The sequence below is a fragment of the Manis javanica genome, chromosome 4, assembly GCF_040802235.1.
Source record: "Manis javanica isolate MJ-LG chromosome 4, MJ_LKY, whole genome shotgun sequence".
NCBI classification, from domain to species: Eukaryota; Metazoa; Chordata; class Mammalia; order Pholidota; family Manidae; genus Manis; species Manis javanica.
The window spans coordinates 115,297,886-115,321,153 of record NC_133159.1 but is presented as its reverse complement, the minus strand read 5'-3'; the positions used below and the strand labels follow the sequence as shown (position 1 = coordinate 115,321,153).

Genomic DNA, 23,268 nt, shown 5'->3' with positions numbered 1-23,268 from the left:
TTCCTCTCCCCACATCCTCTGCCCCAGGCAAACAGCTCTGGCTCTGGGTTCTTCGGTCTCTTGCTTTTTTAAAAAAAATTTTTTACCACAAGTGTTGTAAAACCAAACAATATACAGTCTTCCACAGCTTGCTTTTGTCATTCACTATTACATTTCCGTTGTCCATGTTGCCACATCTAGCTAGCTGTCGGCCATCCGTTTTCACTGTGAAATACTTGACTAAGTCTGTATTTGACAGCTTCCCCACTCCCTGTCCTGTCGGTGGACATCTGGATTACTTCCAGATCTCGCCGTCGTGAACAGGGCTGTGTGTGCATGCTGTCTCCTGGGACACAGGTACCAAGATCTTCTAGAGTATGCTCTGAGGAGCAGATCCCATTACACGGCACACAAATGTTCCCTGCAGCATATTTTTTAACTACCTTTGCTGTCCTGTTTTATAACATCATTTTATCACTACAGAGCAAAGAGGACTAATGGTTTAGTTGATGCTAAATTCAACAAGTACCTTTCACATACTCACTGCATGTGAAGAACAAGGCCAACAGGCACAGGGAGTTAGGGAAGCACGAGACACAGCTTCCAGGCTGGCTGGAGATGCGACAACCCAGCACAGGACAACAAAGGCAAATTCCAAGCTGGGAGCTCCTTGCAGCTCACAGATTGGGACATTGGAATGGGCTGTGGTACACAAGTGCCTCTGAGGCAAGGGCACCGGAGAATAGAGCTGAGCACAGGGAGAAGGGAAAGGAGCAGTGGAGTATGGGAGACAGCATGTGTGTGGGAGTGCAGGGCCTTTGGGGGCGATGCAGGCTGGCCCAGGCTGCACCCCAAAGGCCTCCCTCAGCACACGAAGATGTCTGGACTGGCCAACTTTGGTTATTCACCTTCAAAACCGTTGCCATATCCTCCAAATAATAATAATAACATGTCACTATGAACACAGAGGACTTACTATGTGCCAAGTACTGTCTTAGGAATCATCTCACTCAATTCTTACTACAAGTGACAGTACTGTTTGTTTAATATTTTCATTAAATCAATTTACTTTTAAACTCAAACACCCACTGTAGGGACCTAATATAGGTAGCACTGCTATGGCATCTGGGGTGGTGGGCAGTATCTTTCTCCTTGTTTTGTTTTTATTGAGATACAATCACATAGCATAAAATTCACCATTTTAAAAGATAATTGACACGTACAATTTGGCATACACACAGCAGAGCGCACTCAGCACCTCTCTCTCACCCGAGCACTCTCATCACCACAGAAGAGCCCCTGTGCTTGTCTGCGGCCACTCCCCATGGCTCTCTCCCCCAGCCTCTACTTTCTATCTCTATGGATTTGCCAATTCTGGACATTTTACACAAATGGAATCATACAGTATGTGGCCTTTTGTTTCCAATTTCTTTCATTTAGCGCATTTTTTTAGAGGTTCACCCATGGTGCATGATGTATCGCTGCCTCACACTTTCTACAGCTGAATAATCTGTCACTGCATGGACAGACCACCTTCCATCTTATCCACCTCAGTGGCTGGAGGACAGCGGGGTTGTTTCCATTTTTTGGTGGCTATTATGAATAATGCTGCTGTGAATATCTGTGTACAAGGTTTTATGCTGACATGCTTTCAGCTCTCCAGGGTACAAGTGAGGAGTGGAACTGCTGGGTCATATAACAGTAACTCTATGTTCAGCTTTTGAGGAACTATCAAAGTACTATGGTATTTTTAAGATAAAAACCTAGTAAAATGAATACTGTTCAACTGCATACCACTTGAGGTTATTTTAGGAAATACTGCTGAAGACAAAGCTACTGAAGTTGGTTCTGTTTTGTTTGGGAGCAGAGGAGTGACACTGTCAACACAGTATCTCCAGAATTCTGATCAAGCTGCAATAGGGGAAGAGGAGCATGACAGAAATAGGAAGCCCACTTGGAAGAGACCAGGCCTGCATCTGGGTACAGCAGGGGAATAGGAAAGGGCAGGAGATGGACATGAACACAGAGCAGGACAGTCAGGCCCTGACAAACAACTGTCAGTGTGGGGTGACATGCTGGGAGTGGGATAGCCAGGAGGGCAGAGTACCCTTAGCAGCATGCAAAGTGGGGAGGGTGTGCAGGCTGCAGGAGAAGGAAGACGCAAAATAGGTAGTTTCATTTCAGATAAATGTAGCTGGAGGTGCTGGCAGGACAGGCATGGAGAACAGAGCTAGTCAGGTGGCAGCTGGCACCTGCGCCTGGGGAGGGGCACTGGGCCACACACTCCTCTGGGGAGAGCGGGTGAGAGGACCTGGTGAGGGCAGAGGAGGACAGGGATAAGGGTGCAAGTCAGAAGGTGAGTGGCCATGGGGCAAAGTCCAGAAGGGCCAGGAGCAGGGGCAGGAGACGGAAGACAATCACCCAGTGCACGGAAGGGGAGGGCAGAGAGGTTTTGGGGAGTGACGCTCAGTGAAAGAGACAGAGAAAGTCCAGAGGATGCAGGGAGAATGGTGCGCTGGGTGCTGTGCACAGCAGTGGGCAGACTAGGAGAGCTGTGCCTTCTCCTAATGATATCAATTAATGGCTCACACACCCTTAAAGGGGAGGCCACATGGAACCTCCAAGATCTACTGCATCATGGCCAGTACCTCTGGGGCGCAACACCTTCCCCAGTCTTAGGGCAAAACTGAATCCACCATCCCCCACCAACTCTCCACCTGCCCCCAATTCCTCTTCCCTCTAGGGATCCTCTGCTGGAGGATCCACCACCTGCTGCTTGGCTGGCCAAGCCAGAGGCCTCAGAGCTTGCCCGGGCTTCCGGCTCTCCTTCCCCTTCTCCCTCCTTTCTCCCATGACCTCTGGGCTGCATACTCCCAGGGGACAGAGGCCCCGACTGTCTCCACACTGCTGCCTGCCTCAGAGCCTGGCGCAGTGCCTAGTACACATCTGCCGCAGGAATGAATGACTCCATAGGACACTGAGTCCAACTCCCACCTGCTGGCACGCTCCCTCCCCCGGGGTCTCTGCTCCCGTCCATACCCTCACCAAACTGCCAAATCAAGGACCCGCAAATTCTTTTAGGGAACGTAACATGGCCTATCAATATTCTTGTAGCTTAAAAACAGCTTGGCAGAGTGGAGAGATGGCTGCTCTTCCCACCATTTTTTTAGCTTCCTCACTGAATCTGTCTTCTCCTCTGGCAAATGGAAACGGTGGCCTGTGGGATGCCACAAGATAAGGGACACGTAAGAGCTGTGAACTGAGGTGAAAGGTTTTACTTCTGCTGTGATTTCTCCATTTGCCCACATGCTTTTCAGGCCTCACTGGTCCCCTCACTGGCCGGCTCCAAAGAAAAGCAAAATGTGAGCAAGCTGACATCTGGGGGTGAGAATACTTCTGAGTCAATTTCACACTAAATTTAACAAGCAGAAACAAACAGCAGTCTGCATACCATATAATTTTTTAATTCTTAAAAGATTGTAAGTATGCGGCCAAATGTTAAAACACAAAAGCCAAGAAGAAATTCAAGTTATCTTCCTCTTGGTTTTATCTCCATTAGCCAAACGCTTTTGTTCAAACAATGTTTACAATGCCATTGTCCTGCTTTGTTTAGAAAAATAATAAAGGGGTGTGTTTCCAGTGCTACTGACTTGAGCGCATACGCAAATCTGCCCAGCTTCTCCAATACCTAGAAAACATTCTAATTTAGAAATTCGTTTGTGCCAAAGACTGAGGAAGAACTGTTTACATGTCTCAGAAATTCACCAGCCACGTCAATGCCCCCAAATCCTCCTCCTCCAGTCATGGGAGTTGGAGGGGGAAGATAACCAGGCCATGAGAATGGGGCCATCCTTCAGCACATTTATGCTTCACAAGGAAAACATGACCCAAAGGCCTGGGAAAGGCCAGGCCTGTCCCCTGATCACAGGTACAGCTATGGCTGATCAGAGTCACCAAGGTGAGTGCCTACTAGGTGCTAAAACTCTGTAAGGGAGGCACTTCACAGGTGAAAAGAGAGAATGTAAGTAACAAAGTAAGCCACAGGGCTGGGGCGAGGTCTGCTGGAGGCACCACGCCTCCTGTGAAAGCTTCACATTACCTCCAAAAGGCTGCCCTCTCCTCTGCAAAATCATCACACACTTTCAAGCTCTTGGTAAGATTCAAGGCTTTCCCACCAACCAGCTTTCAAGGTTGACCATTTAGTCCCAGTAATGTTTTCCCAGGCACTTCTATTTTAGGAATGAATCCTTTCCAGACTGACCTGTCCATGAAGAATCACTCTCTCGGGCTCCAGGAATGCCCGTTTCTCCTCTCCATGGTAATTCCTTCTCTTCACCGAGTCCTTCCAGGTCCTTTCCTCTGGGCCTGCAGCAGAGCTGCACGTCCCCACCTGAGAAGTCAGCCATGGCGCCAGTAAACTGTGATAGAAGGGTTTGTGAAACTGTCTGTGGAGCACTTTAAAAGGCAGTATGTAACTGTCCACTTCCCCATATGGCAATGATGGAGGAAGCCTGTGCAAAACGGAGCCCCCTTATCTATCCAAGAGAAAGGAAAATGTGCCCACACACAAACGTGTACCGGTGTTCACAGCAGCCAAAAAGTGGGAACAGCTTCGTCCATTAATAGATGAAGAGGGCAATAAAGTGTGGTGTGGCCATACAGTGGAATGTTATTCAGCCCGAACAACGAATGAAGTGTGCTACCGCATGATGGACTTTTGAAAACATGCTGAGTGAAAGAAGCCAGACACAAAAAGCCACATAATGTATGATTCCACTTACACGAAATGTCCAAAGCAGGCAAATCCACAGAGAGGAGACTGACAGCTGCCAGAGGCTGAGGGAAGATGGGGAGGGAGGTGCCTGCCTAACAGCTACGAGGTTTTTCTGGGGTGGTGAAATGTTCTGAAGTACGATCGGGTGGATGGCCGTACAGCTCTAAATATACTAAGAACTACTGAACTGCGTACTTCAAATTAGTGAACTTCACTGAAAGGAATGTAAATTATATCCATGAAGCCATTAGTAATAACCAAAAGAAGATGGTGCCTCCATCAGCCTGGGTCCGTGAATGACTAAAATGACCACACACACTGGACAGGCAGGTTGTTTTCATGGCATCAAGTTGCCCATCCCCATAGAGACCCAAACACTTCCACACTATTGTACGTTCATGGTGAAAACATGTCTGTAACCGATTACCTTAAAATCCTGAAAGGAAGCCAACACTGTGGTTCTGTTCCAGTAAGGACCAAACTCTGCCCCGAGGCCACAGTCTGAATCTTTTAAGCACAGGAGATGGGGATAGTGGTACTTAAAGAATCTGGCTAGATTGGAGTAATTCCTAGCCTGAAAAAATATTTACAATTCATAACACAATGAACTCTAATCTTCCAAAAATATAAAGGAACTGAAAAATAAACCACCAATAATCCAAGAGAAAAATCAGAAAAGAATTGTCAACAGAAAAATATAAATGGTCCATAAACACACAACATGGTCAGCTCCCACTTCAGAAAAATTGCAAAACTGAAACTATACTGAGATGCTCTTTATACCTGTCAGGCTGGCAAAAATCCAAGCATTTCACTAACTCTTCCAATGGTAAGGCTAGGGGGAAACAGGCACTCAGACTTGCCAGTGGGACTGCAAAATGGAACAACCATTTTGTAGAGGGCAATTTGGCAAAATCTATCAAAATTACAAATGTGTTTACCCTCTGACCCAGCAATGTCCCTGGGGCCCACTACCCTGCAGATTCACCCACACAGGTGGGGAACGACGCACAGGTTAAGGTTACTCCTTGCAGTCATGTTATGGAACAGCATGTTGGAAAACCCCCATGTGCCTGTGTACAGGGGATGGAACCTAAAACAAAACAAAAGGAACAACTTCACAATACTACATAGCTGAAAGAAAGAATGACATTGATGCTCCATGTACTGGCGTGGAAAATTTTCTAGGTGTGTGCTCTTTTATTTAACACAAAGGGAGAAATAAAAATATAAACTTGTGTTTGTTTTTTGTATAAAGAAATGCTGGTAGGATATTCAGACTACTAAAAGGAATTATTTATTAGGGACAAGGGGGAGTGGGGTGGATGAGGTCAGAGGTGAAGGACAGTATTTCTCAGAGTATACTTTAGTATCATTTCAAAACTATGTGAATGTACTTCCTATTCAAAAGAGCACTTAAAAAAATATATCAAAGCCTTTGCCAACGGTGCGAGCACCTGTACACTAAGTAGCACAGGCACGACCTGACCCCCTCCCTGCCCTGCAGCCTCTCAATCTGTTAGAGGTCCCCCGCCAGACAGCTGTGAAAGCTAGAGGGCAGGGACCACCAGACAGTGCTGAGTCTGTGCTGTGCAGGTATGAACCCCTCGGGCTTCACACCTGGAAGGCTGCAAATGGACCCTGGCGGCCTATTCCCTCACCCACTCTGCTTTCTACCTGGTGCGAGCTGCCCATCTCCCAGCACTTTCCTGCACTGCCTTTAGACTCAGGCACCACCACCCACTTCCCATGTGGCCCTGAGCAGGTCTGTGTCTCGGATCATTGGTAGGAAGGTCAAGGAAGCCACAAGCAACAAGTACCTACTAGTATGGCCCATGTGTCCGCAGCACCTGCTACCTGCTGGGTAGCGGCATGGTGTGGGGGGAGGCAGATCCATCAGACACAACCCCTACCTGCGAAGAGCTCACGTGACACAGCCCAGAGGAGCAGTGAAACAGATGAGACACCTCCTAACGGAAGCCTAGAAGATAGAGGCCAGGCATGAAGCATGCCGAGGGATGGCCGAAGTGAGTGAGCAGCAGGCCAAGCACACCCAAGCAGAAGGAGCACTAGGTACCCAGCTTGGCAAGTGAGGACGGGGGCAGGGAGAGGTGAGGTCAGAAAAGAAGACTGCAGGCCAGGCGGGGATGGGCCTGACGCCGGTGACAGAGAACCTGGATTCTTTCCTCAAGCCTCCCAGGTCCCTGATCTCAAGGACCATCTGTGAACATGCCTCCATCCATCTCCCTCCAGGCAGACATCGGCCTTTCCAATGGAACCTACTCTCCTCACCATAAGACAGCACAGCCAGCCTGGCCTGTTAAATTGGGGAATGGGGGAAGGGTAAAGAGGAAAAACAAAAGCTGCAAGTGAGAAGCTTTAGCTCTCAAAGGTGTCATCTTCATTTGTCTGGAAATTTCCCTCTGAAGTGACTCAATGCTCAAAAGATGCCAAATCAGGGAGGTGCTGCCCTCATATTCAATAAAAACAACAGAAAAAACATTATTTCCACATCATCTACTGAGAGAAACATCAGGCTGACAATTCCAAACTATATTTCCATGAGCCTCACAGGGCAATTAAAAAAATAAAAATTCTCATTTCTAAGCAATTGGTTCAGGAGCCAATATGTTACAGAATGAGGGTTTTTCTTTTAAGGCAGGCATTGGTTTCTCTTTTCCATGTTCTAAACCTATTTTCTTTTTTCTTCCAAATGAAAAAAAGAAAAATCTTTCATGGAAGCCTTTAGATTTCTAGTGAAAGGATTTCTCAGATATCCACTCATTGGTAGTGTAATGTAACACACAAGTGCAAACATGACGAGTCTGTACACCCTGTGCTAGACACTGCACACAGCAGCCTATGGCCCTCCTGGGTGTGCAGTCTTATGAGAACTTTGCACTGGGACTGGCCCGGAGCCCAGCCCGTGGCTAACACCAATGGGCAGAGATCAGGGATCTTTTCCCAGCGAGGGAGACCTGCTCACAGGGATTCATAAAAAACCCTAGACTGTCCACGTGCAGCATCAGTGTGAAGGATCCCAAAAGGAAACCACTAGACTTGGGCATCTATGTTCACCATGAAGTGACCCAGTTGATTTGCAGACCAACCAGCAATTTGGGTTGGATCAGGGTGAGCTGGTGAGCCTCAGGCAAACGCATTTCCCGAGGAACTGGCCTGTGTTACTCTCTGGAGACTCCTGGAAAGAGTGGCAATCAACCTGTGGTAAGAACATGCTGACACCTATTACCAACTTCTCATCCTCAGTCCAATCAACCTCACCAAAGGAAAAAGAAACAGGACCACAGCCAGCGTGAATGCTGCCCTCACTGACCAACACAGAACCAAAGCATTTTCCCACTGGGAAGGACCTGGATGTCATGTAGGCCTACCTCTCATTAAATCATGGATAGGGAAACTGCGGCCCAGAGCCCATTAAGTGACTGCCCAAGGAGTGGGGCCACCCCACCCTGAAGTCTCTGAAGTACATGCTATTGGTCTTCAGATCCACTGTCCAGCTCTGAAATCCTCCCCGCCAATGGACCAGTTCTGCCACCACACTCCCTCTCAGTGCCAGCAGCCTCCCCGGAGTCAGGGTCTGCTCCTCCCTCACCCATAGCCACCTGGTTAGTAAGCAAAGCCTCTCCCCAGCAGAGTTCCCTCCTGACCTCTCAGAGTTTCTGGGGGCTGCCAATTCCACCACCTATGTCAAGGGAGGAGGAGGCAAATCACAAGGGTGGCTGACCCCTTCCCAGAGGCCTTCAAGGGAAGCTCTGTGCCATCCCATTACTGTCACACAGGCCACAAAGACCCCAGAGAACTAAACAAACAATTTGGAGAAAAAAAACATACTACTAACAGTGACCACAATGACAAGGCTATAGGTCAAGTTCTAGTTTGGCCCTTCCTACATGTATGAACTTTCCAATTTTCTACCATGACCATTTAAAGGCATCCTAAATATTCTCCATGAGCTGCAGTACAAAAAAAGAAAATCAGCCTGGTAATACTGTACTGCAGATAGTCTGTTTGGTTGAGCTGACTTTAACATGGTCCTTAGAAACTATTGATAATCACATGGCGAAGAAAAAAAGATTTCTGTTCAAAGGCAAAGTAACAAAATGAAAACAATCTGGATTTGTTTGGGTTTTTTTTGATGGGGAGGATAATGGGTTTGATTTTGTTTTTCAGAAGCATTTGTTTCTTTCTTCAAATGTTACAATCTATCCAACACCTTGCAGTCCATTTACACAGTGATTTCTTGCGCTACATACCATTTTCTTCTGCCAATAAAATGCATTTTTCTAAATCAAGAAAGAGTGTGTTTTCTTTCATAATTTCTTGTTTCTCTTTAAAGAGGGGAGAGTGCTCTTTTTTTAATGCAGGAGGGATCGGATTAGTTGCAAAGAGCATGTTCAAATGTTCTCTTTATAAACTGGGTCTTCTCTGTGGTTACATACTATAGCAAATGGTATTAAGAATAAATTAGGTCCCTAGTATGGGGTTGGGTCCTGAATGACCCAGACGACCTCGTACTACCACCAGGCAGACCTGAGATCTTCAGAGTAAAATCTCCAGTTGCTCCCCCCAAACCCAGCCTAGGAGTTGAGGCCTCTGTGGTTCTGGCCAAGAAGAGGAGCCCCTCAGAGCTCATCCACCAGTTCCACTGGCAGGGAATCCACTGGAAGCTACATAATCCTCTTAGCTCAGCTTCTCTGAGCTCACACCACCATCCCTGGGGTTGGCTTTCTTTTCAGACTCTATTCTTTTTGTCTACTTCTCCTGCCTTGTTTTTAAAAATGTGAAATGCCCTAAAGCAGTGGTTCTTACTCCAGCTACATGTTCGAATCTCTGGGGTCTCTGGAACGATACCTAGGCTCAGGCCCCATTTCAGAATAATTAAAACACGGTGGTGGGGACCAAGCACTGGCACGTTTGAAAAGAATATCCCCAGGTGATTCTGATTAAAGTACAGTTAGACAAGATGAGAATCTCTGGCTTAGAGAAATCCAGGGGACAAAAAGCAAGGAAATGAAGAAACTCAGGCAACATGGAAATAAGAAACCAGAAAGCAAGGTCAGAACTCCAAGTGCAGGCCACGCCAGAGTGAAAACAAGCACCAACAGGGGAGGCCTTCGAGCCCCTTATGTACTATGCACCGTATGCTTTTCTGTTGTGTATATTGTACCTCAGTAGTAAGTTCTTTTTTAAGTGTGTGTGTTGAAATCACAGGGGTCAAGAAGTAACCAACCTCCTATGCCCATATATACATGACAATTTCTTTTTGATCCAAGATGAATGTATAAACAAACTGTGGTTTATCCTTATACAGGAATATTACTCAGCCATAAAAAGGTGTGGATTATAGACACATGCCACCACATGGATGAACCTGGAAAACACCATGCTAAGTGAAAGCAGCCAGACTCAGAGAGACACCTAACTGTGTGACTCCATTTAGATGACATGTCCAGCATAGGCAAGTCAAAGGCACAGAAAGCAGCTTAGTAGTGCCAAGGGCTGTGGGGTCAGAGGAGTAGGGAGTCACTGCTCAATGGGTACAGGCTTCCTTTTGGGGTGATGAAAAAACCCTAGAACTAGTCAGTGGTGATGACTGCCCAACACTGTGAATGTACTTAACACACAAAATTTTTACACTTCAACATGGTTACCATGGTAAATTTTATGGATAAACAAATTGTGGTTCATCCTCATACAGGAATATTATTCAGCCATAAAAAGGATGTTACATGTATTTTACAATAAAAAATAACAAAACTCATTGCTTTGCCCTAATAGAAGTGCTAATAAAACTGACCCCATGTCAAGATTTTGTAGAAAGATGATCCTTATCCCACAACTCAAAAAAATCAGCTTCAGCCCAAGAGCACATGAAAATCAGAATTAGGATGCCTTCCCTTAAAAATGAGTTTCTAGGAGTCCACCCCTGCAGTGATACAGACCAAAGCACTTATCAACAAAGGGCAGTCTGAGATTTTGAAATAATCCATGAGGGGAGTGGGAAGGAGCCATATAATCCTACCGGGGCAGGCAAGATAGGTACCTGGCCTGAAGTCAGACACCAATAGTCTATGGGGCTGGTCAGTTCGCCTATGGACAGTGCTACAAGTGTTTGAATAAGAAGCCATGTAAAGGAACTTTGAGCCCTGTGGATATGCTAACACACATTGCTGCCTCTCTATACAACTGCATGTGCAAACCAAAGAAGAGTTATTGAAGCCAGGATGTGGCCAGCAGAGCAACATGCTGCTGCTAGCCCCACTGCATTAAGCCCTGGAGACACTGTTGAATGGACGTGGCCCTGGACGTTTCGACACATGGACTGGCGATGACTGGCCCTTCTGGCACCTTGGGGGAAAGGCCTGGAAGCTGGCTTCCTATGTATTCCTGGAGTAACAAAAGAGTGCCCCCAAAGATCACAGTAGTGTGCCCAAAATGTTCAGGAGGTTAAGAGCATCTTACAGGGAAGTGCTGTTTTATCTTTACGGCCAGTGCATGTCCTCCCACAGCCCTACATATTGACCCATCTGTAACTTTGACAGGGAGGAAGGTGAAAGTCTGGTACACTAGACCAGGAAGAGATGACATTCCTGCCACTGTTCTATCGCAGGACCACTCTCTGGCATGCATCCTATCTGACAGACAAGATTTGCCTATGCTGGTGTCATTAAAACATGTATCTTAACACCCTTAAGGTTATTTTCTTCTACAGTCCTTGTTGCCTAGATACACTCCCTGGCAGCAGCTGCCATGTGATGATTGCTCTGAACTCTCTCTCTTCAGCTACTGCCTGCTGGAATGGCCAAGCTTTGAATTTAATCTGCAAAAGACTTGGAACCTAGCTGAATCCTCTGGCTCGAGGACCATCATTATTTTATTGCTCCAGTGTTTCAACCCCATTCTGGAAGAAGGGGAACAAACAGATTGTAAGGTGAGATTTCTGGAGGGGTGGCCTGTGGGTAAAATTGTAATATTTCCAGCATATCTCACCTGGCTTTAGTGTACTGCATATCAACAGGCATTCCTCAGGGATGGAAAGTGATAGTTCATCTCTGTATAAATGGGTAATTACCTAGGCAACTGAGGGTTTATCTGAACCTGAGAGGTTAGGGGGAGGTCTTGCTTGCTTCTGCCTGAGCAGGAAAGAGAAACGACCCTGGACTGCAGTTTGTAAGCAATAAACAGGTTTTAAACTTTATTTCTCCCTTTGACTGATTTCAGTTTTTAGAGGTATTTTGCCCTGGCATTTCCTCTACACAGGCCCATCCACAAGAGGCCACACAAAGGGCTCCTCAGAAAATGACCAGACCCCATTTCAGACACCAGGCAGTGGCACACAGAGATGTCAGGCCTTCCCTACACTACAAACCAATATACTGAATATGCTCTCTGGGCCCTGAGATGCCTACCCAAAATTCAACTGTCAGCTGGGGTCTGGAAACAAGGGTATCTTACACTGAAATACCTTTAATGGAGCCCCAGGACTCCCCACCAAGCAGACAGAGCTCCCGTCCAGACCAGAGCCCGAAGAAAGCAGGATGCTACCAGACCTTCCCCAGATGCAGTAGGTGGTCAAAGCTGCAGTTGCCTATTCACTGTTTCTCCTCCTCCCTTTCCAAGAACTAGACTGGCAGGGAGAGGCAAGGCAGGTTTCACTCTCATTCCCCGCTGCATTCCCCATGGCTAAGGACGGGTGCAGCACGGAGTGCACACCTGACTAAAGCTTGCTGTGTTATCCTCACTTCTGATGGATTCTGCTCTTAAGTGCATTATAAAGGCTTGCCTCTCACAAATGCCAATGCAAAACATAAATAGAAGGCACCAAAATGTACTAGTGTTGAGTGCCAAGAAAAGGAGAGGACAAGAGACAAGATGTTATGGTACAAACAATACCACCTAAAATAGCATCAGAGATGCTCTGGAATGCAGAACCTTGAGTCCCCCCTCTCCAAACGACAGTGTGCGCCAGGCAGAGGAGCAGGCAGGACAAGGGTCTGGGGACACAGGGGTGCTCAGGGGCAAGGAGGAGGGCAAAGAGCAGGGACGTAGGCAAGCTCCACCACCCTGAACATGAGATGCTGCCATGGCTGGACTGTGTGTAAGGCCCTGGGTCCCCAGAGCAGGGGCCTGGCAATGAGAGAAATGAGTGGGCACAATGGGGGGGTGGAGGCTGTGGAGATGGCACCAACACTGGCACGGACGGACCCACTGTTGCCAGGCAACAGTGCAGGCCCCCAGCTGCCAAGTGTTCTGATTTGTGAATGGAGCTCCAAGTCTGGATTGCTATGAAAGATCTCCTGACTTTCATGTTGGCAACTGTGGTAGACAGAATAATGGTCACCCAAAGATGTCCACATCCTAATTCCAGTTACCTGGCAAAGGGGAATTAAGGTGGCAGATAGGATTATGGTATCTGATCAGCTGATCTTAAAATAGGGAGAGGATCCTGGATTATCCAGTGGGTTTTATGTAATCACAAGGGTCCTTAAAAGAGGAAGTGGGAGAGAAGAGCGCTTGTCAGAGTGATGCAGTGTGAGGACAGGACTTGCAACTGCTGGCTCTGCAAACAGAAGGGACTATGACTCCGGAAACACCGGCAGCCTCTAGAAGCTGGAAAAGCAAGGAAACAGATCCTCCTTGAGCCTCCAAGAAGGAACCACACCTGGCCATACCACAATTTGAGTCCACAGAGACCTGTGTGGATTTACAACCTATAGAATTGTGTTGTTTTAAGCCATTACATCTGTGGTAATTTCTTACAGCAGCCAGAGGAAACTAACAAGCAACCAGTTTTCATTTTAAAGAGGTACAGTGCAGCCCAGACAAAACACATCTGTATGCTGAATTAGGCCTATGTACCACTTCTGTCTAGTCTACACTGAGATTTGAGGGCTGAGACCATCTCCCAGCACAGAGCCTGGCACACAGTAGCTCTCTGACATGCATCCCAAGTTAATTTCTAGGTCTCTCACCTTTAGAACCTGGTCATAAAATTCCCTAGGGATCTCTGGAAAACAGCTTCTTGACTGTAAAGAGATGCACTGGCAAGGGACCTGCTAACCACAGCATGAGCACACTGCCAAGAAATTACCCTGGGGCCTGAGAAGTTGGCTGGGAGTAGAGGATGGAAGGGCAAGAGCCATTTTACAACTGTACCTTCTCATGCACAGAAAGAAGTGAGGGCTTTTCAGGTTCCTGGGGAAGCCTCCAGTCCCTCCCTCCCATTAACCTATGGGGCATTCTCCTGCTCACAGTGGCTCCCCAGCACCTACAGCAATGAGATCACTTCGAGTATTTTTTTTTAATAGCAGAGAAAGACTTTTCAAATGAGCTTTTTTTGGTTCCCCACACTCAGACCTGGACAGAGCTGTTCTGACTGGAGCTAGAGTACAGGACCCGGAGCCCTGCCACTCACCACCAAGAGTATGTGAAAACCACGTCGGGCTCAAATTGCACAAAGCTCTCGGCCTGTCCTGCCTGCTCAGCCTGCAGCTGGCCTCAGCCACATGCCCCGCCCTTCCTGCCCCACACCCTCCTTGGGCAGTGCAAGCTTGACACTTCACCCTAAGGCCTTGGCACAGCACTGTTCCCACAGCCTAGAGTCCACAATGTCTCCCAAGATTCTAGGTACATTTCCTCTGAAGCATTCTCTGATACCCAGGTTCATTCTCAGTGTCCAACAACCCTCTCTAAACTCTCTTCAGGGCTGCCATGCCCTGTCCCTATGTCAGGAGCCACTCTCTGCAGACCCAAAGCTGCTTGAGGGCAGGAACTTACATCCTTTCTATACTCCCAGCCTATTATGCATAATATATGATACTCAGTAAATAGTAAATAAAGACCGAATGAATTGGACTGCAGACTTTTTTTTCTGGAAATGTCATAAATTATGATATTGTGGTATGCATTAAATGTAAAATCTCACTTCCAATCTTTGATTAAAAAAGTGAATCTACCTAAATTAGGAACTTTAAATTACAACCATCTTTAATATAATTGCTTTAAGGAAATATAGTTTTAAATTTTGCAAGTAGTGTCTGCTGCAGTCATTACAGTTAGGGGTGAAGGAAGGAACCAGGCTCAGAGGCTTGAATGAACAGATCAGAACCTGCTGTGCCTGCTCCATATACCTGGCTAAAACTCAGGCTAAAGGAGAATTACCAAACAGGTGGCCTGGCCTCACCTTGTTCATGCTCTTTGCCAATGTGGCCACTTTTCAAAGGTGGCTCAAAGGTAAACTTCAGCGGCCCAGGGGCTCGCCTCAGCTCTCTCCCTCTGGCTCAATTCCACAAGCTCATCCACAGTTTACTGTAGCTCAGGATGCCAGCACCCCACACTTCACTACTACAAAGACTTCTGGCTCTCTCTGGCTCCAATTTCCTCCTACCTTCTAATCCCTGACACTCCCAAAGGCTCCCTGAGCACACATTTCATCTCCTCAGCCCACACAAGCCAGCAGACTCATCTGGGGCACCTTTAAAAAAACTACTGGCTCCCCCTCCATGTTCTGGGGTGGGGCCCCATCACAGGAATTTTGAAAAGCTTTCCGGGCCATGTGATGTGCAGGTGCAGCCAAGGAGGTAAGCTCATGGGGTGTCACATCCACACTTCCCTGCCAGCGCTGAGGCCCTGAGGCCCTTGACTCTCCCAAACAGAAGGGACTAGCCTCCCTTCACCCTGACAACCCATCCTCGTGCATCTCCAGAAATGTAACCTGTCCAGTTGCAAGCAGCAGCCTCATCAGATCGTCACCCAAAGGAGCTCTGCCATGGGGCCCCTTCCCAAACCCTTGAGCCCCTACTGCCAACCACCACCAAATCCCAAGGCCACCTCCATGCAACAGCAACTGGCCGAGCTGCCTCTGGGGCTTGTGCCACACACATCCCACACACCCTGCATGCACTGGGCCCCGGCCCAAGCCCACCCTCAAGCTTGGCCTCCTGCTGTTCCCGCCATCTGAGATGCCTTCCCATCTGCCTTCTGTTCCCAGAAACTCTTCCCTGTCCTTTGAGGTCCAGCTCAAAGCCTACCTGCTCTCTGATGCTTTCCCTGACTCTTCTAGACTTTTCTCCTTTCTTGATATCCTGACAAAGAATCAAAATCATAGCTCAACAAACAGCCAGCTTCTAATTATCTCACAAATATTAACTTTGTCTTTTCAATTAGGCTAAGTTCTTGGTGGCAAGGAACATGGTATTCCATTTACACCCATCATCTTAACTAGAGACCATGCGAACATTCTGCCCTATTGTCATGAAAATTGTCCTTCATTTGACGCTCACACTTCTACATCAACTGGACTGCCTCTCATAAAACAGCATAAAAATTATTTCTCTGATCATATGTTTCCCAAATGTTTGGATCCAAAGTATAGTCATTATACCCAGGACAGCTCTGGGTATCAAACAGGCACTCAGGGAAGACTTGCTTTGACATAAAAATGTAACTTTTCAGTCTGTTGTTATTCCTTTCCTGCTATGAGGTTTTGGGGGTGGGCTGGGGACAGATGTGGCAGACTTGGAATAGCAACTGTTAGCTCAGTGATTTATTAACCTCAGAGTCTTAAAGAGTTTACAAAATAACAAATTCAAGTCTAGACCTCCAGGGCCTCCCAAGAGCAGGCAGGTACCAACACAGCTGTTCACTGTTCCTGGGCTTAAGAGCTGTAGGCAATTCTCAAATCTTGGGAAAGGGATCACACCCAGCCTCCTCATACACTGCAAGACCAGAAAGATGACCCGTTTGCTGGAAGTCATGCATTAGCTGCCTACTGAGGAGGGAGATACTTTATATTTTTACTTACATGTAACTTTTTAAGACTATCAAGTTCCTCTGTATAAACGTGATCAGAATTTAACAACAGCAGTACTGGACTATTTTTTAGTGCTTAATTCCCAGATGTCATTTTACAGAACCAATGTGCAAAGCTTCAGGATTAGAGTAAAAAGAAATGGCCTCTTTTCTCAAACAGCAATTTGGGCAATTATTTTAACACAGCTTTGCAAACACAAAAACCTTTACCAGTCCACATAGACTCCCTTCTTGCCAACCCAGCTGGGGTTCCCCCAAGCCCCAGGTCACTGTTATACACAAGAAAGCAATTTGGGGTCTTAGAATTCACTTCTGTGGCCCTGGACAGGGAGGTAAGGGGTTGTCATAGAAACAGCTTCATGAGGCTCCCAAACTAGACAGGCATGGATCTGAATTCAGGTCCCGCTGGCTACTATGTGGGTGCATGTGATCAAGCTTGGCCTCTCTGAGCTTCAGCTTGCTCATCTCTGAATTGCATAACTCCAAGAGTTGCTGTGAGGGTCCAGTGAGGCCATAGGAGCCCCTGGCATGGCCACAGAGTGAAGTAGTGGGAATAACACGGTTTTTTAATCTGATGCAGGTGGCAACACCAGCTGGGGGACTTTACTGGCTCTGTGGCCTGGGGCAGGTTCTGAACCCCTCTGAGCCTTAGTTTCACATAGGCAAAAGGAAATAGTGACAGGCTTACAGGATCATAGTAAAAACTAAATACTGTTCATAAAAGGAGTGGCATAGGGCCTAGCACACAGGAGACATTCAAAAACCATCAGAGCTCACACACACACCCATGTGCTTGGTATTGGTGGACAAGCTGATAATTACTACTACAGGATATTTTTTTCCAAACTCTAAACACCAAAGAATATTAAATCAATCTGAATTGTTGGAGGGAGGAGGAATGACCTCCATTAACCCCAGTGGCCATCCCTAATGGCCCTGTGAGAGTCTACTCAGTGCCCAGCCCCACTCCGCCTGCCCTTTCCCAGCTGCATTTCTAAAAAGCCTTGACAGTGAACATCTTGCTTGATGTGTGGGATTGAAGAAGCGGCTTTTCAAACAGAATCCTAGATTTACTGCTTCTTTGAGGGCACTGATGTCTTACATTTTCTTTACTAAGGAAAACATCCTGACTAACCCACTAGTGATAATGCCCATGACCACAGTCCAAATTATAATCATGTAAGAACAAAGTGAAAACATCTTCTTGAGAAACTAAATTCCCTTCCCAAGTGTCATGCCATCATCTTCTGAGCAACATCTTCTGAGGCACAAAGGAACTGCTGTTTTTGAGTGTTCCCTGCGCAGCCAGTAAGTGCTGACACCTTCCACACCTTCTCATTCCATCCTTTGGGCCCCAGTTCCTGAATCTGGTCCCCAGAGCAGCAGTATCAGCAGCGGCTGGAAACTGGTTGAAAATGGATATTCTCAGGTCTCACCACAGACCCATCAGTAACTCTGGGGGTGGGGCCTAGCGATGTGTCTACCAGACCCTCTGGGCAATTCTGATGTGTACTGGTGTCTGAGAAGCACCATTACAGTCTGTGAAGTGGTTAGCATCAGCCCCACTTAAGAGATGAAGAAACTGAAGCTCAGTGAGGAGAGTGCCCAAAGTCGGCCAACCAGGAGGCCAATTTGTACTCACATCTGATTCCAAAGCTATTTGTCACATGGCCTTTGTAGCCAAACTGTCTGTACCACTTGGTGCCCTCAGCCACTAAGCCAAGATGCAGTGATGACATTAGCTTAAGAGGGGTGGGAGTTGAGAGGAAGGACAAAGCCTGTACTCAAAAGTGATTTTAGATGCTTTTAAATCCACGTCATGCATCAGCCCTAGATGGTCAAGCATCCCTCAGGATGAGCCTGCTTTTCCCTGTTCCATTTACCAGCCAGGCTGTCAGGAAAAGAATGTCGGGAGTTCCTCTGTGCACCCAGTGCCTAGCACTGCTTCGAAAAGAAAAATTAAATTACCTGTCTGTCTCCAGAGGACTCAAAAGTGCAGCCTAGACACTCTGCCTAGACCAGGACCAACGGGAAGGCACAAGGCAGGCTCCAGTCCCTGGGTATACTGGGAATGAGTCACCAGAAAGAATCCAGTGCATGTACATGAAACATTTTAACAATGTCGCAGGTCTGGTTCAAACAAATCAGGCCTTCTTTTCTTTCTTTCTGTTTCTTAATCAAACCCTAAATCTACCATCTATCAGTTCAAGTGGCCCATTAAACTCTTGACATTCAAAGCACATTGCTCTCACAAATCCTAAAAAGACAGAAATCTCAATTACAATTCCCAACCTTCTAAATAAACTTGGTGGTGACTTCCAGATCACAAGTTTGTCCTGTAATTTAAATGAGAACCCATTATACTGTGGGGATTTCTACAGGTAGAACAGGAGGGACTCAGGCTTGGGAATTACACAGACCTAGGTCTGACTCCTGGCTATGCCAGTTTCTTAAAGGTTACTTAACCCTTCTGGGCTTCGGTTTTTCCACTCATAAGGTGGTAATCAGGATGTCATAGGTGGATGTAAAGACAAAATGAAACTGTTTACAAAAAAAAAAAAGGTCTGCTGAAACAACTTTGTATTTCAAGGTGTCAGAACTTAACCAGTCAAAAATTTAACCGCCTGACAGGAACAGAGGACAGAAGTATGGTCAAACAAGGCCACACATGGGCTACTGAATATACTCAACCGCAGGTATAATTACCTCACCGTATCTGTTTTTCTAACTCAGTTTCTATTTTTAGACACCTTGAATGAGCTAATTAAGATCAAAGAAAATTTCACTGAGGAACTTATCAGGAAGCCTGTCAATTTCCAAAAATCAATAGGTAGACATAAACAGTCATTTCAAAATGCATCTGACAAAAACAAAATGTGCTGTCTCCCACCCTCAACAATCTGTTAAATCACTCCGCAGTACTCAGTTCACTGTCAACTTGCAGGAGGGCTTTAAGCAAGTCTCTTCATCTCTATGAAACTCAGTTTCTCAAATGAGGAAGTATTTGGAATCCAACAGACCTGTTCGAATACCAACCCACCACTTACTGCTGCGTAACCTTGAGCACATAAGTCCCTGGGTCTCAGTTTCCTTATCTGCAAAAGGGGAATAATAACCACATTACTGACATATGACTGCTGGACTAACAGCACAGTTTGTGCAAAAGCAAGACAGAACAGTGGAGCCTGTGGGAGGGGATCAATAAAAGTTTGTTCCCCCACCCCCAGGCCTACTTATTCACACCCCAGACCCTTACTGAGCACCTGCCATGTGTCAGAGACTGAGATGGGTACTGGAGAAGTAAAGAAAGGCAGGGCGGGTAGTTGATGGCCTCAAAGATATCACAGTGCCACAAGACCCCTGATACTGAGACTATGTGGTAAGTGCTCTGATTGTTTGGGGTGGTAAGGCCTGGAGAGCAGAGATGAATGGGTCCAAACACTGGAAGAGCTGGCTGGCAAAAGTTGGCAGAAGAGGTTAGACTGGACCAAACACATGAATAGGAAGTTCAGCAAACACGGAAGGGCAGGGAAACCAGATAATTTCTCATATCTTCCCCAACCTCATTCCCTAAGTCCAAGCCCTTTGATTTCTCCAAAGCAGGGTCACAAGGCACTCATGCCACAAATGACAACCAGCAGCCATCCACACCCCACCAATCTGACAGGAAGGTTCTGGTGAACAGTGAGAGCAGCTGCCAAAAAGCTTTGAAAAATGTAATGTGCTTCCCAAGAGCATAACAGAACAATCCCATCCATGAAAATCTCTTAGCATGATAATACACAGAGAGCTGAAAGTTGCCCCGCCTAATGAGGTCTTAAGAAAAAAAAAAAGCTCACTCTTAGTCAGGAAAAGCTAAGCCATTAAAACAAATCAGTCCTAGAAACTGATTTTCAACTACTTATTACAGGACTCTTACCAGAATCCCAACTCTGGAGAAATACACACCTTATCATGGAAGACAGTGACGGTGTTTCTACAGAGGATTTTTACAAGGGACTGGTCACTTTCAAGACTGCATATACCATGCTAAGTATCCTCACGTGAAAGTTTTACATTTTTCACACCTCACATGAGTGCCTGGCATAACACACGTTGCCTCCACAGAGCTAGCTCCCCATCTGCCAAGTTCAGGGTTTAGGGAGGCACGAAGCCTGCATAAACCAGGAGAGATCAGTACATCCCACAGGGCAATCCAAACTTGCTCCTGGTCCAAGGGCTTGTGGGATGCAGTCTTGAATCATGCCTTAATTTACACTTTCCCCAACTCTTTTAACAGCCAGTTTCTTATTCAATGTTTACAAAAGAATAGCCTAGTAGACTGGTAAGGACAACTAACCCAACGTTAAAATTCAAGAAACAAGTAGGCTTTCAATATAAAAATAAAAATATAGATAAACAAAAGATGAGAAGATCTTGGTAGTTTCTGCAACATTACCACTTATTCCAAATACAATCACTGAACAAGTACCGCTGATAAACAACCTGAAGTCCCTTTTGATTTTCTTTAAATACAGATTAAAATTTAATTACCAGTGCAAACTCAATCACAGCTGTGCAGGATTCAGTACATGGTTTTGTCATCACTTATCATGCAGTATCTACAGCTACAAGACACACGTTTCTACCAAATCGTCATTACCTTACGTTGACTGAGGGAGAGAGGGTAATTAAAATTCACCTTTTCAATCATTTTAACCCCCAATTCCAATCCCTTCTTTCACAGGGCATTTTCTGGGGGTGGAAAAGAAGAACTCTACTTTTTTCTAATGTCTTCCCCAACCTCATTCTCCAAGTCCAAGCCCTTTGATTTCTCCAAGCAGGATCACAACCCTGTTAAACCCCTGTTCCAATCCCTTCTTTCACAGGGCATTTTCTAGAGGTGGAAAAGAAGAACTCTACTTCACGTCTTTCACTGCCCATTTTCTTGTGTAAATGTTAAAAATAGAGGAGTGAGGTAGTCGTGAGCATCTCCCTAAAAACAAATGTTTTAAAATGTGAAGAGCGCCCTGGAGACCAAGCTTTTAGTTCCAGCAGTGACACAGTATCACTGCGTGACCTTGGGCAATTCACTGCACCTCTGGGCCCCAGTTTCCACCATGTGGCTACGCCCCATCCTCTCTCAAAGCACGGAGTTCAGATGTGTCCCAAGGGCAAAAGGGTAAGGGGCCACCAAACGGAGTCCCTGGGACGAGGGATGGGCTTTTCACAGGCCCCTGCTCAGGTTTCTGAGGAGAGCAGGCTGCCCCACTCCCCCAACCCCGCAAAGCCACCGGGCCAGCTTCACATCACAAAAAACCTGTTGGCAGACTCCTCTAGGAAGAGTCAGCCTCTCCCAACGCGCTCGGCTCTGCGGGAGCCACCCCAGGGGAGAGGAAGGGTCTCCTGGAGGAGGCCGGCCCCCACGCCCCCGTTCACCCACCCGGATCGGCCGAGCGCCCGGGCGGGGTCTCTGCCATCCCACGAGGTACAAAAGGCAGCTGGAGTCTGGCTTTGCAGCCCCCGTCCCCACTGTGCTGTGGGGGTCGGGGGTGGGGAGGAGAAAGGGGCCCTGCTCCAGCCCGACGCTGAGGGGGACCGGCCGGGATCCTGGGCAGAGGGGATACCTCCCGAATTCCTGGAGGAAACGGGAGCTGGGCTCTACAGCCGGCAGGAGGGAGAGTGGGCTCGGCTCCGGAGGAAAGGGGCGCCCGGTCCGCGGAGGGGAGGAAAGTGCTCTGGGGAGGAGGGGCGGGGTTGTTCCGAGCTGAAGGGTAGGCGGTGAGGGTCGGGAAGGGGCTGCGGGCCTGGGATGGGGGTAAGGGGAACCGCAGACACCGAGGACATAAAAGGAGGAGCTCCAGTAGGGAAACGGGGGTCCTGGCGGCGGAAAGACTGATGCATACGGGGAAAGGGCCGCGGGACAGCCCGTGGGGCGGGGCCTGCTGTAAAGAAAGGAGTCCCACCTGAGCCCGGGCGCCAGCTGGGGCAGCGGGGGTGCATGCTCTGGGGGGCTGGCCGGAGCGGAGCCGGCGTTCTGGAGGCGTCTGCTCCCGGTGCCCCGCTCCCGGCCCCCGAGCCCCGCGGCCCCGGCTCACCTCCGCTCCTCCGGGCCGGCCCGAGTGCGCGGCTGTGGCCGCCGGCAGCGTTGGGGAGGCGGGAGCGACCCGAGCCTGCGGAGCCGCCGCCGCCGCCGCCGCCACCGCCTTCAGCTCGGTTTGACACCCACACACCAGCCAACATGGCGGCCGGGAGGGGGTGCGCCGATGCGTGCGCGCGCCCGCCGGCCCCGCCCCTCCGGGCCCGCGAGGCCCCGCCCCCGCACCGCCGGCCCGCCACCTCCCCCAGGCAGCAGACGCCGGCGGACTGCGCGGCCCTCCTGCGGCGCCCTGCGACCGCGCCCCAGTCCGCCAGACGCTCCCAAACCCCACGCACTTCGACCCGCAACCGCTGCTCACCCTGGCAAATGAACTTTACACGAAATTGTGGTCCCTGCCCTCAAACAGAACCCCGCGCTGGGCAGCCTCGCCTCGGTCCCCCCAATTCTCCCAGACCCCACAACGCGTCCCGCAGCTCCACGCCCACCTCACCACCCCCAGTAACCCGCACGGAGCCCTCTCCTGCGCTAAAACTCGCATTCTTACCCTTGCAATATGCATTTGAAAACATTATTCGGATAGAGGTTTCCTTCTGGAGGAAAAGCC

At 48.0% G+C, this 23,268-nt stretch overlaps 1 protein-coding gene across 9 annotated transcripts in view; it reads right to left on the bottom strand.

Annotated features, from left to right (window-relative positions):
- Window positions 1-22,809, bottom strand: part of EPN2 (epsin 2) — a 75,222-nt gene extending 52,413 nt beyond the window's left edge. For 4 of the 9 annotated variants that reach the window (XM_073234730.1, XM_037019449.2, XM_037019452.2 and 1 more), the window contains exon 1: window positions 22,663-22,809. The gene's annotated coding sequence lies outside the window, so the exon portion shown is untranslated. Of the gene's footprint in view, window positions 1-4,240; window positions 4,398-22,530 lie in introns of all 9 variants that reach the window. The other 5 variants (XM_073234727.1, XM_073234729.1, XM_037019451.2 and 2 more) reach the window with 4 other exon arrangements.
- Between the last annotated feature and the right edge of the window lie 459 nt (window positions 22,810-23,268).